This window comes from Ictidomys tridecemlineatus, chromosome 8 (assembly GCF_052094955.1).
Source record: "Ictidomys tridecemlineatus isolate mIctTri1 chromosome 8, mIctTri1.hap1, whole genome shotgun sequence".
NCBI classification, from domain to species: Eukaryota; Metazoa; Chordata; class Mammalia; order Rodentia; family Sciuridae; genus Ictidomys; species Ictidomys tridecemlineatus.
Window position 1 is genome coordinate 29580587 of NC_135484.1, and position 19282 is coordinate 29599868.

Sequence of the window (19282 nt, forward strand, 5' to 3'; positions counted from 1 at the left end):
CACACAGCTTATCTTAATTAACATAAACTAGATACAGCAGTCAACCAATAAGGAATCTCCACACTTAATGGCTCGCTGGTGCCACCTCACAAACCACTCCCCCTGGCAAAATACCAGGCGCCATCCTGACTTGTTTACAGACTCTAACACACAACTTCATAATATAAATAATTCTCTAAAAGTATTAAATGAGAATGATGGGCAAGGATGTTTCTGGGATTATTTGAGCCCAGATCATCCAGTAGACACTGAGATGGTTTTGCTATAGTATTCATGAGTGCCGAGAGGGAAAGTCCTGGATGTTTTGAGAATGTGGGGATCTGAAGGCTCCCTTGAAGGAATGACATTTGGGCAGCACTGGTTGATTAGTAGGAATTAATTAGTTCAGGGATTGTAAACTCAAAGTCCTTCAAGGGAGCAGGCAGGTAACACCTGCCTCCTTCTAACAGGAATAGAACCACAAGGAATTTGACAGCCCAAGGGAGACTCTGGACCTTCTGGCATTCAATTCAAACTTTTAATATTTCTGGGCTGGCCAAATAAAAGAGTTCTGCAGCCAAAGGCAGCAGAAGGGCTGGCACCAGTCACAATGACTCAGACAGGAGAGACAGCAGGAGCAATGGCCCTGAGGCAGGAAGGAGCCTTCTGTTTTGATGAACTGAAAGAGAACAACTGTGGATAGAGACAAGGCCCAAAGGAAAGAGAGTGGCTCCCAGGGGCAGGGACACAGAGAGAAGCCATGTCACCCAGGGCCTCCTTGGCAGGTAAGGGTTTTGGTCTTGATCCCAAGTAATTGGTTGCATTGAAGGACTCTAGGCAGAGAAATTATTCATTAAACTTGTGTTTTTAAAAGCTCAGAGGACAGCAACGTGGTAAAGGTTTGGAAGCAGATTAGTCGTTCCCCATCTCTCTTTCAGTTTTTGGTGTACATTATGGGAATAATGGTATTTTTTTTCATTCAGTCTTATCCCTTGATCCTCACCCTAGGTGACAAGCTAGATGCTTTCTTCTTAGATCTTTGCTCTGAGAAAGTGTCTACACCCAGGACAAGATTGAATTAAAAAATCTGGCCCACACAGATCTTCGGCTGGCTTGCTAATGTAGCCTTTGATTCTCTTACTATAGCCAAGATGAACAACTGTCCTGTCCTCAAGAGATCCACACAATTGAGAAGAGAAACACAAAAGCCAATAAATATTAAGGGCCATTGGTACCATCAGTAATAATGTCAGTCCTATACATCATGGAACCTAATCTGCCAGATGTGGAGAATAAGGCCAGGCTCCACCTGCAAACCTAAAACCCAGACTTTATCATTTGGTTTAGTATTTAAACAACAGCAACAATAAAACAATTCTGTTTTTTTTTTTTTTTAAGAGAGAGAGAGAGAATTTTAATATTTATTTTTTAGGGTTTTTTTGGCAGACACAACATGTTTGTTGGTATGTGGTGCTGAGGATCGAACCCGGGCCACACGCATGCCAGGTGAGCGCGCTACCATTTGAGCCACATCCCCAGCCCATAAAACAATTCTTAAGCAAATTGTTTAGAGATACTCTCATGCAAAATTTTTGCCAATTAACATGAACGTATCTAACTAAAAAGAATAAATTAAAAAAAAACAAATGTATCTGTTCATACTTTTTGTGTGCATCAATAACTTGGATCTTTAGCTTGTCCACTCTCTTGGTAGCACTATTCTTGGTTCTTCCAGAACCAAATAAAGGGAAGTGCTGCCCTGGAGACTGACTGTGAGTCAGCAAGTTTCCATAATATTTATTTAAAGGTGAAATTTTGAGGTTAGGGAACATTTGAGTAAGCTAGACACATTTGCTTCTTCTTTTAAAAAGTGGAAATGACAAGCTCTTGCAACTTTCATACATAGCCGGACATGATGTATTTATGTTTTTATTGTTATTGCACAAGACAAATTGGGTGAGCATTCCGAAGTTAAAATTAACTCACTTTTTTCCAACTCATTTATGCACAGCTATATTTGGGCTCAGGATTAATTTCTTCCCTCTTTCCCTCCCTACCACTTTATATAAAACATGCTCATATGATATTAATCCTGCAAATAAAGTGCTGTGATTAGAAGTCATATCCCTGGTGAAAATTGCTTCCCTTGCCACAGGAATCATTCCTGTTTATGATGCCTCTAAATCTAAATTCAAAACTCTCCAGGTCTGAATTAAGGTTTCATTTTGTAGCTCTTTTGCCCTTCAGACAAATGACAAAAAATCATGTGGGTTTTTGGAAAGTTAACTTTCCTGAAGGGATCGTTTATATCTGGTCATGATCAAGGAAAGGTTCTTTGCTATAACCTCTGGGGAGGAGAAAGACTTCCAGTGTTTTGTACAATGAATAGATCACACACACACACAAAAAAAAAAAAAAAAAAAAAGAAAGAAAGAAAGAAAGAAAGTGTCTTCAACACAAGAATCTGCACCTTTATTCCTCTGAATATTAGTGAAGTACAGCTTTGGGACAGCAGAGCTGTCAGACAAGGTTGGGTAACATCATGCTGACTAATTCGTTTTCAGATTGTTGCTCTGATATTGCAGACACAAGCCCAAACTTCTGCCAAACTGCTTTTTACCTCCAAGTGACAAAAATAAAAGAAAATAAAATGACAGTTGTCATCACCACACTTTTTTATCCTGATCTATACAGTCCTTAGCAACCATAGTATCCACGTTGGAGCATGTTGCAATGTCTGTCATAACTCTGAAGGAACCAAATCTCTAATCTTTTCCTGAAAGATCTGTCAATCGTTTGATGGCATAAAAAAACATTAAAATCCAAATCTGAGAGGCAAAATATATCATAGTCTACTAAAAACTCCTAGAACCAGATAGTTGGCAGCATGTATTGTTAATAAAGGCAAGAATAGCTAGTGACTACTGTGTGGAATGTGTTAAGACTTCTAAATATATTCCATTATTGCATTTAATTCTTGCAACTATAAATGGTAACATAAAGGGACTAAGTTTTGTTTTGATGTTAAACATGTTATAGTTTCACTACACCAAAAAGCTTAAGATGATTAATAATGAGATAAAGTATTTAGTTCAGTGCCTATCATATAGGAAGCATTAGATGTATTCATTTATTCAAAAAAATTATTCATGAATGATTGCTTCAAAGATGTCTTTTGACGGATATTTCTTCTGATATGGATATTTAGTTGTCTTTAAAGAAAGAATATATTTTGAGAAATATCAACTAAGGTGAAAGTTTTCTTTCTTTGCTCTCAATCTGATGAACACATTATCCCAAAAGTTAGCCATGGGAGGCAGATGCCACAGGGTGGAAAGAAACAGAAGCACTGGCTTTGAATCTCACATCTACCTCCTACTCATGAGTCCTAGCCAGCAGCTGGCAGTTGGGTATAGGAGTTTCTCCCCCAAAAGAGCTAGATGGGGTGCTAGGGCCACATTCAATAAGCAGAGGTGGAACTCAGAGCCCCAGCACCCAGTGTGTGTGGGTGTATGGCTGTTGGAGATAAGACTGAGGGCAGCCAGGTGTTAGGAGCTCCCTAGGTATACCAGGTCCAGTCTGGAGAAGGCCAAATCTCCCAGGGTATTCCCTGCCCTCGAGGACTTGGCCCATTGTTTCTCTGAACCTGGTCTTCTAAACTGGTGACATTCAAACTCCTTAGCTTGACAGCAAAGTACACACAGGATCTTGTTAAATGGATATAGTAGGTTTAATGGTGTGTTCCCCAAATTCATGACCACCTGGAGCCTCAGAATGCAATCTTATTTGGAAATAAGGTCTTAAAAGATATAGTTAAGATGAATTTATAGTGGATGAGGGTGGATCCTAAATCCAATATCACTGGTGTCCTTATAAGAGGAAAAGAAGACCCCAGAGATATACAGATACATACAGAAGGCCATGGGGAGACAGAGATAGAAGCTGGAGCCATGCAGTGACAAGCCAGGGACTCCCACAGATTTCTGGGAGCCACCAGAAACTTGGAAGAGACCAGGAAGGACCTATTGAAGTCAGAGGTAGTGTGGCCCTGTCTAATACCTTGCTATTGGGCCTATAGCCCCCCACAACTGTGGGAGAATAAGTAGCTATGGGTTAAGCCACCCACTTCATAGTGCTTATTACAGCAGTCCTTGGAAACTAATACCAAGAGTAAAATTTGAATTCCCTGGCTCAACACCAAAGAACTAGCAGGAACTCTCTCTAGCAGATCTTACTTCTCATAGCTCCCAGGCATGTGCCCTGCATCACAAACTGTGTAGGGGTCCAGAAAGGGCTTCATACTTTCCCAAGGCTTTGAATTTGCTCTCACTCTTCCCACCACTCGGTGGGCCCCAACTCCAGTCACCCACCTACCATTCCAAGTAAAACCCTTCCCTCCTTAAGAGCTCAGTGCAGAGGCTGACTCCTTATAGAGCACTCTCTGAACCCCGGAAACCAGGTATGTCCTTACTGTCTTCGGAAATCCCACATTTCGCCTGGTGTGGTGGTGCAGGCCTGCAATCCCAGTGGCCTGGGAGGCTGAGACAGGAGGATCGAGAGTTCAAAGCCAGCCTCAGTAACAGCAAAGCACTAAGCAACTCATTGAGACCTTGTCACTAAAAAAAAAATACAAAAATGGGCTGGGGATGTGGCTCAGGGGTCAAGTACCCCTGAGTTCAATCCCTGGTACAAAAAAAGAAGAAAAAAAAAAAAAGAAAAAAAAATCCCACATCTCTGACTTCATATATTTCACATTTGCACTTTCTACTTTGAATTAGTTATTTGTATTCATAATTCAATCTCCTTTACTACACTAGCAAAGGAGGGTGATAAATCGAGCCTTGCAGTTTTTTGTATGGACCACAGAACCTGAGCTCAGTGCCTGAATTGAAGTGGCTACCCAATAAACACCTATGGAGGGGATCATTGTCTATGTTATTGTCTTGACTGTTCTGCTGAGACCCCATAATGCATGTTTCACATATGTATGCAAATTTAATGGATAAGAATGACAAAAGTAGGGAGAGCCGACCGATATACAGTAGAATTTAAACGATGATACATTTATATAATATTTTTGAGCGTTTAATTTGATAGAAAGATAAATCGCTAAAAGGTAACAATTTTAAATCAATTTTTAGTGAAAGCACCAATTTTCTCAAAGAAATAAGAGGAAAGAGGTGAAAAATGAGATTGATTGAAGACAGCCATTTCAGACTTCCACTGGGGCACGCTGCAGATAGGCCAGCTTCCTCCTTCAGTGGAAATGGGACTTTATGATCCTTTCGTGGAATTCATTGTTTCATGGTCCCAGTCATCCCTATTCTACCAAGAAAGAGGAGTAATATCACTGGAAAGTCTGCTGCCTGCTTTACCCTTCTCCCAGGCCCTCCACAAGGGACTTCCCTCCTTTACCTAGCATGCCTTTGCCAGCCAAGGCAGCTCAGCCACTTCCTAAGGTAAGTGGATAGAAGCACCAAAGTGAAGGTCATAAGTCAAAGCATATGTCCCAAGGTAGCTTGATGGAATTCACTGTCATCAATAAATAGGGCCAATAAAGAGGGCCAAGGTGGACCAGTTAGTTCCATTTACCTGTTTTCTAGAATTCAGACAAAGTACTTTGTATGGCTATGCAAGAATGATTTTCATTTTGGGAATGCATATGTAGTTATTGTTTAATGTGTTGTCAAAGTCCCCATGGCTTTTGTTCTCAAGAGTGTCGGATGCCCTTGAGAAGCCAAATCCTGCAGCACAAGTTATTCAGGCTCCTGTAGTTAAGCACAACCAAAGGTTCAGAAAGAGGAAGCTTTAGACTGGTGCTAGGGAGAGCCCCAGGCAGTGGAGAGTGTTAAAATTCCCTACAGGTACTCACATTTTCCAATTCCAACAACCAAAGAAAGATTGCCTCTGGAAGGACCTGGGGCAGTTGACCCTGTCTGATGGAAAGGTCCTAAAGGAGAGGTGACAGATCTCCATGGCTTCATACAAGGAAAACTTTGCTTATTAAGTAGAGGCCAGGGAGTCAAAGCATAAATAGAAACACAAACAATTTAAATGAAATAACCTAAAGTATAGATATAATGAAATTATGTAAATCAAATCCCATGCACTTTCACTCTGAAATTCTAGTCATTAAATCTAATTACTTCCCCCTGTGACTTTGGCTTTAAATGGAAGTTAGCAATGATCACATTGAATTCCTGCTCCCTGCCCACCTTTCATGACAAAGGTGCAGTTATTAAGTGATTGCAGCTGCCAAGTGCAAGGGCCTCCAGTTCCAGGACAAGATAGGAGGACACTAGCTAAGGAGGATGTCTAAATTAATGCATTTATGATTCTGATTTTTTTTTCTTTTTGCCCTCTTCTTGTCCCTAACCTCCCCCAAAACTTTATACATGTGTGTGTGTCTGAGGTTTTCCAAGGGGTTAGCAACTTGCTCTCATAAATTCTTTACATTTGCCTACCACCATCTTAACCTACAAATCCAACTTGCCAAATCCATCACAGCACCTTGAAAGGAGCACCAGCAGTCACGAGGCAAGAAGGGCAGTCTTACCTCCTCTATCTAGACAGGTGAGCAGTGAATTTTGACCATCAGATGAACCTGTTGGAATTGTTGTTTGAGGCAGCCACTGTCCTCAAAAGCCAAACCAGCCTCCTATTTGCCTGTTCTCCTCCTGGAAGTTATTAACCTTGCTTATTAAAGGACAAAGACAAATGTGGCCAGATGGAGGTTTCACAGCTTCGACTGCTTCTGGGAACATAGATTTGCTTGAAACAAAAGTCCCCCCCAAATCAATAAAATGTAACCAAACTGCATAAATATCACAGCTGAGTTTGTTACACATATTGGATTTTATAGAGACCAGATTCTATAAAGCTTTGAAGATAGAAATTTCATGACAAATTGAGATAACCAGCTTTCTCCGTGCAGTTCTGCTTCTAAACATTATAAAATGCAAATTTGGGGATTACTATTACTACTTCTCCATTGTGTGATGGAAAATCGTCTCTCTCTGTCTTTTGAGGGAACTGAATCCTGGAATTTTTACTTGTATCACATAAATTATAAAATGTAATCAAATTCCCAGAAAATTTGCAAGCTAAAAATAATGTCTACCTCAACTGTTGAACTCTAGGATATTGGGTGTTTGGTGGGGGAGATGGTTGATTTGAATATAATTAACTTTTGTAAGTGTCCTGTCATAAAGCTAGCAGTGGTCCTTAACTTGAGCTTAATGTTTCACCTGCATCTGAAGGAACTCCATAGACCAGGAGACTGCAGAAGATCAGGTCCTGTTGTCAGAGGGTCAGAGAGGCCAGGGAAAAGCTAGAGATGGTGAAGAAAATGTTCCCATAGGCAGCAGTTATTTGTGAAGCAGAGAGACTTCAAGATGGTAAATAGGATACAAGAAGACAGCTCCTCATACAGGGAGGGAACAGAATAGAGGCCACTGGCAGGGTCGGAGGAAGACAGAATCCCTTGCCCAGAGCACATTCTTGATGGAATGGTCTGAGAGGAACAGGCTTGTGGAGATTCAGATAGAGATAGAGATACAGGGAGCAGAGACAGAGAGAAAGGGATGGTAGATAAAATAAGGCTTCTGGAGGCAGATAGCTAAATTTATTGAGCATTTATTACTCCAAGTGACTCAGGAACTTGAGATAAGGCGCAAAAAGGTCAAGTAATTTGCCCAAAGTCCTACCAAACTGAAATTCAAATAAGGCAGGCCATCTGACTGCAGAGACTGCATGCTTAACTACTCTGCTTCAAGAATGAGAAAAGACAGCTCTCAAAGCTGGAGTACATTGTTTTATATGCATTTTTATTGTGCTCTGCTATCAAAAGCATCATTATACCGAGGACATAAATATATGGAGAGGTGAAGAGAATTTAAAATAGTTATTATTTTTTTTAATATGCAAACTGGTAGGATCTGGAAGCTAATGATTAAATAAAATAAAATGAAATGAAACAAAAAGGCTGCTTACTACCTTCCAATAATTTAAAATGAGAGAACATTTTAAACATGAAGTGAAGGCATTTTGTTCACCCAGCAATCACCAGGAGAATTAAAATGAGCCCTAATCTCTGTCTTTCTGATTGTTCTCCATCTGATGCCAACAGACCTTTCTGGCTACTCTAAATCAGTTACCTATGGGGTTAATTTATGTGATTCTTTTTCTTAACATTTTATTATAGAAATTTTCAAACATACATAGCAAAGTTGAAAGAATTTTCCAGTGAACCTCTGGTATACTCAGCACCTAAGCTGACCATGCTGATTAATCCAGCATGTATTTTAGGGGCAGCATTCTTGATTCCCCTCAGATTCATCTCTGAGTCATCTCACAGCATCCAGCATGATGTTTGATGTTTGTTGAGTCATTTGGATGAATGCTGATAATTCACTGTGCCTTAGGCAGGGATAAGTGATGAGCAATCAATTAAATGCAGAATCCAAAGAAGAAAAACAAAGATTCCTTTGCATAGTGTGCATGTTATTACTGGTAAATTCTCTGTGTTTACTTATGACCAACAATCTCTTGGTGGTAAAAGATTTGAAAAAAATATTATAACATGGACACATCAAGCCAAGCCAAGATTGCTTAGAACCCTTGGTCTCCCTCATTTTATTCTCTTTCTTTTTATTCATCCTTTGTACTGGAATGGGATAAGAACTAACATGGTGCAAAAAGGGATGTTTACTCTCACGTGCTGGCCAAGAAATCCCATGTGCTTTTGAAATTCCATTCCTACAGTACTACTCCCCCACATAGCCTTTTGAACATGGAAGCCACATTAATATACATCTCAAGTACGCTCTCTCTCTCTCAAACTATGGATTGAACCCAGGGGCACTTAACCAGCGAGCCCCATCCCCAAAACATTTTAAATATTTTATTTAGAGACAGGGTCTCACTAAGTTGCTTAGGGCCTCTCTAAATTTCTGAAGCTGGCTTTGAACTTGTGATCTTCCTGCCTCAACCTCCCAAGCCACTGGGATTATAGGCATGCACCACCACGCACAGTATTTCAGTATTTCTGTGCTAACAAACCATACTTTTGGTGTGACTAGAGTTGAGTGAGCAGGGGTAAGAAAGGGTGTAAGAGATGAAGTCAGAAATGTTGAACAGGAGTCCACTTATGCAGGGTCTGATAGGCCATGACAAGGAGTTTGACATTCTTTATTTTTTTTGGGGGGGGGGTGTACCAAGGATTGAACTTAGGGGCGCTCCACCACTGAGCCACATCCCCAGCCCTATTTTGTATTTTATTTAGAGGCAGGGTATCACTGACTTGCTTAGCATCTCGCTTTTGCTCAGGCTAGCTTTGAATTTGTGATCCTCCTGCCTCAGCCTCCTGAGCTGCTGGGATGACAGGCATGTGCCACTGTGCCAACCTGGAATGCATTTTAAGTGTATTGGAAAAACAATAGAAGGTTTTATTTGTTTTGCAGTTCTAAAAGATTATTCCAGCTGCACACATAAAGGATTTATTGCAAATAGCATCAGTTTGGAGGATTTTTAAGATTCTCAGTGGCAGGTGATGAATTCTTGGATTTGAGTGGTAGGGTACGGCCGGTTGACCAAAGCCAAGATAAATTTTGAAAATAGGTGTAATAGGACTTGTGGGTGAACTGGATAAAGAAAATGATGAGGCAAGTCAGGAGTTATTTAAGTTTGGGACTAAGTAAGTGGGCAAGAAGAGGGAGAGTTTATTGAGAAGGGGAAGCTTGAAGGAGGAGCAGGCCCAAAATGGTGGAATTAGGGTTTATTTTAGGACGAGCATGATATAAAATATCAAATAGATGCCCCATAGGGAGTTAGGCAGCAAATGCAGAGCTCAGCGGGGAAAGTCAAGTCTGAAGCTATATATTTAAAAATCAGTGGTGTATAAATATAGCTTAAAGCCACGAAGCTACACAAAACAATTTAAACAATCAGTTTAGAGAGAAAAACAGAGCAGGGATTGAGGTCCAGGTGCTGAGCATTACCAAGATGTAGAGATTAGAAAAGAAAGAAAGGCCAGGAAAATAAATGAAGAAGGAAGGACTAAGAAGGCAGGAGTGTGGACTCCCAAACTCAAGACCAATCAATAAAAGTTTCAAGAAAGAGGAAGTGACTGACTATGTCCAAAGCACTGAGACTGAATTTAGTGAGGACTGGGCTTGGCAAGGCATTTGCTGGTCACTGGACAATGGTATCTTTGGTGGAGTGGTAGGAAGAAAGGCCTGATTGAGGTGGGTTAAGAAGATGATGGGAGGCAAGGAGTGAAGGACACCAAATACAAACCATTCTCTGGGGACATAGGCCTTGGGAATGGTGGGTATGGTAGCTCAGTGGTAAAGCACCCCTGGGTTCAATCCCTGATATTTCAGGAAAAAAAAAGAATCCAATGAAGTACAGATGTGGAAACTGAGGCAAGATAATTAAGTCACTTGCTCAAATTCACACAGAAGCACAGATGGATTTCTTGGAGGCTAAGGAAAGCTAAGCATCAGGACTCTCCTCTTGCATGGACTCCTTCTAAGAACCGAGAAAAGGAAGAGGCCTCTCTGTGTCTTCACAAGGTCACAAGTTTCTATAAAATTTGTAAGAATGAAATATTTTCATTATACTTTATGATGAAATCACAATTGGCAAATATTACTGTTTCTTTCCACTCCAATTTGCCCCTCCATTGGATTTCTCTTCATGATGGATAGCCTTGAGCATTTTTAGGATTCAGCTAACAAATGTTGACTTGGGGACCTGTGTAGTTTTACAGGATCCCTTCATGTGGTCTAAAGTTACTTAAGTACATCGCTACAATAATACCAGCCCTCCTTGTTCAGAAAGAATGTGTTTCTCTTTTTTTTTTAGAGAGAGAGAGAGAGAGAGAATTTTAATATTTATTTTTTAGTTTTCGGCAGACACATCATCTTTCGGTGGACACACCATCTTTGTTTGTATGTGGTGCTGAGGATGGAAGCCGGGCCGCATGCTCGCTACCGCTTGAGCCACATCCCCAGGCCAAGAATGTGCTTCTCTTTCCACTGCTCCTCTCACCCTCCCTGTGTCAACTCCTTTGGCTTCTACCCAAAGGTTAGAGTGCCACGGTTTGTCCTACAGCATCTGGCACTTGAAGGGTGGGGATATGAGTGTTGGGAAAGAAGCAGGATTCTATTGGACTTTCATTCCATTCTTTATAGAAAATCATTTTATTTTGAAGAGGATACAGTCCAAAAAAATTAAGATTTTCAGTGACGGGTGTGTGGACTCTTACAGAAAAGTGTCAGTTGCTTAATAAAAAAACAAATAAACAGACAAAAAGAAACCCTGTTGTCATAGTCCTAGCAACTCTGGAAGCTGAGGTAGGAGGACCACAAGTTCAAGGCCAGTCTCAGCAACTCAGCAAGACCCCCAGCAACTCAGGGAGACCCTGCCTCAAAATGAAAAGTTCTGGGGATATAGTTCAGTGGTAAAGTACACCTGGGTTCAGTCTCCAGTGCAAAAAAAAAAAAAAAAAAGTAATATTTACTGTTTCTTTTCTCATTTTAAATAAATATTCACTTTCATACCTAATTTAGTATTCTTTGTTTTCAAGAAAGAGCCTCCCAGGGGCTGGGGATGTGGCTCAAGCGGTAGCGCGCTTGCCTGGCATGCGAGAGGCCCGGGTTCGATCCTCAGCACCACATACAGACAAAGATGTTGTGTCCACCAAATACTAAAAAATAAATATTAAAATTCTCTCTCTCTCCCTCTCTCTCACTCTTTCTTAAAAAAAAAAAAAAGAAAGAGCCTCCCAAAGTTATATAAACCCTCTTAACAGTTACAACAACAACAAAGTATTCTACAACCTAGACTGACGAATCTCTCAGCCTCTCAGATCTTCCCAGTCCATTTATATGGTGTCAGAAAAGAAGGTACAGTGGAAAATCTGACCAGTGGTAATTTCCATGAGGAACAGGTCATTTTTTTCTAATGACATATCCATGCAGAACATTTTGGTATCATGAAAAGATTGAGAAATTCTCCCTTCCCCACCCCAAACCTTCACCCCAGTAGTTTTCCTTTTCACACACGCCTCTGCATTTCCTGATTCTGGCCTGGACTTGAAGCAAAGGCACCTGAATCCAGCCAGGAAAGCTGTTATTACAATAGTTTTGGCCTAATAGGAGCAGGAAATACCAATAACCTTATGTGAGCTCTTCCCCAATGGACAGCCCACCTCAGTGCATAAATCGGTACTGTTCTTGCATAATTCCGATGATGCTCAGAGAAGTTCTGGATGTTTGCAAACATGTTTTCTCCTATCTTTGAGGCCAAGGGTCACAATGAAATGTGTGTGTGTGTGTGTGTGTGTGTGTGTGTGTGTGTGTGTGTGTGTAACATTTCTACTGAGGGAAAGTGTTCTAAATACTAAGTTTCCATTATTTTGATCTGAGGTCTTGCTATGTTGCTCACAATGGTCTCAATCTCCTAGGTTCACATGACCCTGCTACCTCCACCTCCAAAGTAGCTGGATCGTAGGTAGGCACATACCACTATACCCACCAATATTAACTTTAATGGTCAAGCATATAGGGGAAAAAATTATGTTCATTCAAATCAGAAGATTCAGGTCCTATTTCCTGAGAAAACGGATTGCCAAATTTACTGTTCAGTCTTTGTACAATTAAGTATGTTCAATCAGGCCCTGACTCCCAGGAAAAACAAAATAGAGTTCCTTTCCCAATGTATTACAAGAAACACATACACACACACACACACACACACACACACACACACACACACACACAGAATTACCCTTGCAAACTGCTGACCCTCCCCCAAAGACCATAAGCCAATACATCCTTCAAAGATACCCATTTTTCTTTCAGTCAACCATATTACCAACTACCTGAGTTGTAAATCTGAAACAATCCTACTCTTCAGTCTGACTCAGGTATTTATGATCACCTCTTTCTTCCACCTTGAGCAATTTTGCAACCTTTATTGTTGTTTGCAGTATTTGACATAATTGTTTTGTAGTTCTGTTTATTATGCTAGTGGAACAAGCATTTTAGAACTGGAATTGGCCCTGTTGTGACCTGCCTGATGAGTCAACCTAGTTCTACCAACCCATGGGTTCCCAGCACTGACACAAGGCTGTTTTTCTGCATTAATTGGGGGATCTGTTTACACTAGTTCAGTTGCATGTCTGGGCTGGGCTGCTAGTACTGCTTCAGGAAAAAGCACTAAGGCTAGGCCTGTGGGTAGAGAGTTAGCTCTCTCCTAAAATTTAAGTGGTAGTAGAGGCTGTGGCATGAGATTTTCAAAAGGACTCCCTCACAGGAAGCCTAGCATTTTTCTTTGTAGAAGTAGTTCTGAGCATAATTCCTTGGCTTCTCTGTGTCTAGTTCTTAAATATATTGGAGCTGGTAATGTCCACTGGGGATGTTCACAGAACAGTGGAATTACATAAAAGGGTGCTAGTGACCAGAGGTGGCCTAGTTATAATACATCTACTGTTTTTTTAAAGAGAGAGTGATAGAGGGAGAGAGAGAGAGAGAATTTTTTAATATTTATTTTTTAGTTATTGGCGGACACAACATCGTTGTTGGTATGTGGTGCTGAGGATGGAACCCGGGCCGCACGCACGCCAGACGAGCGCGCTACCGCTTGAGCCACATCCCCAGCCCTACATCTACTGTTAAATCCTTCACTCAGAATAAGAACCCAAGTCTGGCGGGGCATGATGGCACAGGCTGGTAATCCCAGCAGCTCTAGAGGCTGGGGTAGGAGGATCAAGAGTTCAAAGGCAGCCTCAGCAATTTAGTGAGAACTTAAGCAACTCAGCAAGACCCTGTCTCTAAATAAAAAAGGCAGGATGGAAGTATGAGGATGTGGATCAGTGGTTAAGTGCCCCTGGTTCAATTCCTAGTACCCCCCCAAAAAAAAAAAAAAAAACACGTCTGCATCTGAGAAAAGATGGCTGCTTGAATAAAAGAGTGAACACACTAAAGAATGAGCAGAAATGGGATAAGCAACTATACTTTATTGGAAATGAGGCATAAACCTTCTTATTCTTTTTTTTCAAAACCATGTCCTGGCTATTGGATTGGCATCGGGCCAAGGACAGAGTTTTCAGCAACAAGAGGTAAAGGATGACATGCCTTGCCTTCATTGTACTATTACTAAATTAACATTACGACCATGAACCATCGAAACATCAAACTATGGATTCTGCTAAAATCTCTATTTCACACTTAGACTACCTCTGACTACTGTCTCTAATACTATCTACTGTACCTAAACCCACCCACCATTGACCTTTTAGCCTCTTCACTGTTCATTCCAATCTCCTCCCAAATTAAAAGAATAAGGGAGTGGCTTTTAAACCAGTTTGTCTCTTAATTAGAAATTCCAGGAAATGGGAAGTGGGTGGGGGAATGGTATAGAGAAAAGACTGAAAAGCAATTTTGATACTGCTGTGAGTTTTGGGTTATCACAGGACAACCTCCAGATACCAGATAAAGAAGAATAAAAGAAGTCGAACACTTACAAGTCATTTATCTCCTTCAATAAACCTAGAGTTTATCCATCCATCCTTCACATTCAGCTTAATCATAACCCAACCCTACCAAACCTGGTGATGGGAGTGGGGTGGATGGAAAACCAACAAAACCAATGAAACTCACTGCATTACCAATGAATGAGAAAAACGCCCTTAAGGTGATGGGGAATAAAAGAACCTGTGCAGCTTTGGGAAATCGAATTTCTTCTATATATTAAAATATTGAAGACAAAGGAACTGCACACAAATATTATGCTCCAATAAATTGGTATCTGTCATGGGTATGAGTTAGCAATTCTGAAATTACTTTATGTGCTATACTTAGGAATGAAGAAAAAGTAAATCTATTGTGCATAATGAGAGCCAGGTTTTTCACTGTCAGAGAAAGGAGTTAGAAATTTGGAAAGAAGAGGGAAGCTAGAGAAAACCAGATAGATCCAAAACAGAGGTATCAGGATAAGCTCATGAGTGTATGTTATGGGGTGGGGAGGTGGACTACTTTGAGCAGAGTTGATCTACAGCCATACCTCTCCCTTTTTAGAGAGCTCACCTAGAGTCCTTTGAGAAAGAAGGGGAATTTTGTCAATGTGGTATTTATTTATTTATTATCATTGTTTATTTACTTGTTTATTTATTTATTTATTGGTATTGGGAATTGAACCTATGGTACTTTAGCACTGAGCTATATTCCCAGACCTTTCTATTTTTGTATTATAAGACAGGGTCTGTCTAAATAACTGAGGTTGACCTCAAACTTGCAATCCTCCTGCTTCAGCCTCCCACACTGTTGGAATTACAGGCATGTGCCAGGTGTGTCAGTATGTTTTTAAACTTAGCTACTTCACACTTCAGAAGTGTTATTGGAAGAGGCACAGAGGGACAGAGAAGCTGGAAGATGCCAGCAGGAGCTAAAAAGACCCCTGTTTCCAAGATGACATATCCAGAGCTTTGCACAGTGGCAGTATCGTAGCCAATGAGGCTTATCCGAGGTGCGATTATTGCTAATTGAAAACTTTTCCCAAGATGACATATCCAGGAGCCAAGTTCTAGGTACTGAAAACATTTACTTCATTTCAACTCTCTAAGATCATTTACAAGTTCAGAGACCACTGCTGAATTTTAGGTCATGCTTTTGACCAATAAAATGTCTTTAAAGGGAAAAAAAATCTCCTGATTAAAATTTGTAGGAAAAAAGCAATCCTAAAACTTTTAGGGAGTCTTTTGAGCCATTTTTGGATTATCCTGAGGCAGATCTCAGAGATTCTCATACAGGCAGACTCAGGAAACTTATAAGCAATTAAGTTACTTTCTCTAGGGAACTTTCCCATCTATTAGTCACTTACACATCTTATATGAGAGATTAGTCAAAGAGGCTAGATGCCACACTGAGTGAATCACTCCCCCTTCAACTCAGAGAAGTCTCAGGGGTACTGACAAGCAATCCACTCCTCTGTTTCTAAGGAAGGATTTCTCAAGGAGAGAAGATGACTTCATATCAAACTGAGGCTTGAAAGAGAATTAGCAGGTTCCAAAGACCTATGTAGACCCAATGTAGTGGCAGCTGTCCTTTATAACAGGAGCACTATGATATCTCTGACAGATACCTACTCTGATAAAGGATTTCTTATTTCCACCTTACCACTCTCTGTGAAAAGCTTCAGTTCTGTTGAGTCTCCTTGTCTTGTAACTTCTTTCTTAATCTGATGGACAGCTTTATGAGACACCACAGGGCTAAAATCAGACGTCAGTGGGTCTGCTTTCCTTGCCCATTGTGGCAGAACCATTTGAGAGGTTGACAGTAGGACTACATCGGGAATTCATCATATATAATCATACCGAAATTGTAGGGTAAAAGACCCACCTAGGAGCTAGGATGATCCTACATAGCCCTGTTTTGGGTCTCTGACCATGAACCTAGGAAGAATACCACTATTTATAAAGTTCATCCTACACTTACAGAATCTGAGAGTTCAGAATTGAAAATTTATTAGAGAATTCAGTTGAAAGGAAGAGATTAAAATGAATTGAGTATTGTATAGTATCTTCTAGGATTCACCCATCCAACAAATATTGATTGCTTACTATGTAGCGGACTCTGTCTAGTTGCCTGAAAATAGACAGACAAACAAACAAACAAACAAAAATGCCCTGGCTCTCAACAAGCTTATGAATGGGAAGAAGACAGATAAAGAATAAGAACAAATAACCTGGTACCACTGATCTTGTGAAAAGGATGCAGAATAGTACCAAGGAGAGAACGTGAAGCTCTAGAGATGCCAGGAATGGAAAGAGGGGGCCCTGCAGTACCAACACTGAGCTGGCTCTGAAGAAACAGTGGTCACCAGGCATCCTTTAGGGGAAGGGAAGTACAGAAGCAAAGGGGAAAGGCCCAGGCTTCCTTGAAAGCAAAGAAAATAGCAAGTGCAAAGTAATGAAGGCATGAAATAGTATCTTGTCCTGTAACACTTGACATCTGTGTCATTGGCAAGTTCAATGTCAAGGCAACAGGAAGCAAAGAGGCACCTGGAGTGAAAAGAGCAGGTGCAGCTGGAGGGCCCTGGGCAGCCAGTGCCACCTGTACCATGCCCATTCTCATGCCCAGCCTTGATCCAGCTGGCAATGGGAGGCCAAGGAAACACTTTGAGAAGAAATGGACAGACATGCATTTTGGAGAGATGTCTTGGGGTGAAAACAAATGAGAGAAACCGTGGGGATGGCGTAAAGTTATAAGCGTTTCTCAGCAAGTGTCTTTTTCATCTTCTAAGGCATATGTAACAGTACTAGCCTGCATCTTCTAATCCTTCACACTCTGGTGAAGCCTCTTTTTTGGGGAGTGGGGGTGGAGGGGTTACCAGGATTGAATGCAGGGGCTCTTTAGCACTGAGCTATATTCCCCAACCTTTTATTTTTATATTTTGAGACAGGGTCTTACAAACTTGGGATCCTTCTGCCTCAGCCTCCTGATACACTTGGATTATAAGCTTCTTTCCCCACTCCGAGATGCTAATGATATCTTATTTTTTTTTTTTTTTGAGGGAGAGAGAATTTCTAATATTTATTTTTTAGTTTTTGACGGACACAACATCTTTGTTTGTATGTGGTGCTGAGGATCGAACCAGGCCGCATGCATGCCAGGCGAGCACGCTACCGCTTGAGCCATATCCCCAGCCCCTAATGATATCTTTTATTCCCTAAAGTCAGCATCAGTGACTTGGAATAACAGACTGCTGTCACTCCCCACCTGCTTGTTATCTGCTCCCACAGCTAGCAACCCCCACGTAAATGTTCCAACTGGGTAAAGATATTGCACTACCTCTGCAAGGGTAGCTTCCAGACAAGGCTCTGGGCCCCTTTGCCTCCACCTGCAGCTCAAAGTTCTCAATATACAAATCCTGGGGCATCACTGAATATCAAGCAATGACACTTAGGCTCAAAGAGGATCGTATTCTTAGATTCCTTGAGACCCTAGAGGTCTCTTCTTACACAAGGCCCAGTAGAAAACCCCTTATCAGAACCCCACTGGTCTGTGATGATTGAGAGAGGAGGGCAGGGCAAGGAAGTCACCATTAGTTGTCACCAGTTGGTTTGGTCTATGGATAATCCTCAGCTGAACTTCACAAATGTCTTTTCAGGCCTGGACTGTCACATAAGCATATTCTATCAGAAAATCAGAAAGCCTAGAATAGTTCCACAAAACACAGTGTTGATCATCACCAGAATGAATTTCCTGTAGTGCTTTTAAAGCATAAAACTAATAGCTACTCATAAATAGCTTCCTTTGTTTTATGCCTTTTAAATAACTTTGGTGAGGTCTAATATGGAACTTCAGATTACTTTTTTGAGACTATAAATACTTTGTACCTGTCTTCCTTTTCTTTCCTTTTTATTTTTTCACTTTTATTTTCTGTTTACCTCTTACCAAATAATAGATTTTTAATAAGCAATTAAAACTTTTTTCAAAAATTAGTAACAACGAAGTGAGGTAAACATACCCCACACATCACCTTTTTCTCCTCTCACTCATAGGGCTGCCAGATGAATCAAATAAAAATAAAGATGGTTCAGTTAATTTGAATTTTAGATGAACAACAAATACTCCTTTGGTGTAAGTATATCCCATGCCATACTTGGTACCTGCTCATACTAAAAGAACAGTTTTGCTACTTATCTGAAATTCACATTTAATGAATAATCTATATTTTATTTGTCAACTAATTCAAATAAATCTGTTTTAATGATATTTTTGTCAGGGCATCTGGCTTTAGAAAAAAATCCACCCAATTTTATAGAATGAAATATAAACTAGTGTTACTTTATTTTGGATAAAGAGTAATGAAATATAAACTAGTGTTACTTTATTTTGGATAAAGAGTAATGGATGTCAGCAGATAGCAAAAGACATTTATGTGTAGCCTAACATGGGAAAATGCACATTATAGGTTAAGTGAGAAGCTCAAGATGCACAATTACATAATAGTAATAAAACAATAATAACTGGGTTTTACAGAATACAAACTATGTGGCAGGCATGTTCTAACTGCTTTTTTGTATTAACTTGATTAATACAAACTATGAAGTAGAATATTATGATTATTCTCAGTATAAAGATGAAAAAAGTCAAGGCTTCCACAGGTTTACCAGCCCACTAAATACTATGTATTCACACATACACAGAGTATGTTACCAAAAAGCAGCACAAAGGAAAACAAAGCTAGCAGAAAATAAAATAAGCTGTGACACTCATCATTTTGTATAACAATA

The 19282-nt window shown here is 40.4% G+C and overlaps 2 long non-coding RNA genes and 1 other non-coding gene across 9 annotated transcripts in view; 2 read left to right on the top strand and 1 right to left on the bottom strand.

Moving 5' to 3' along the window:
• The window catches only part of LOC110598610 (uncharacterized), a 92288-nt gene that overhangs the window by 42326 nt on the left and 30680 nt on the right, over positions 1-19282 (bottom strand). The gene's annotated exons all lie outside the window — the stretch shown is intronic.
• The window catches only part of LOC144366028 (uncharacterized), a 209686-nt gene that overhangs the window by 4928 nt on the left and 185476 nt on the right, over positions 1-19282 (top strand). The gene's annotated exons all lie outside the window — the stretch shown is intronic.
• LOC120889398 (U4 spliceosomal RNA) lies at positions 15466-15609 on the top strand. The gene has a single exon (XR_013425515.1). It is a non-coding gene; the product is annotated as a U4 spliceosomal RNA (small nuclear RNA).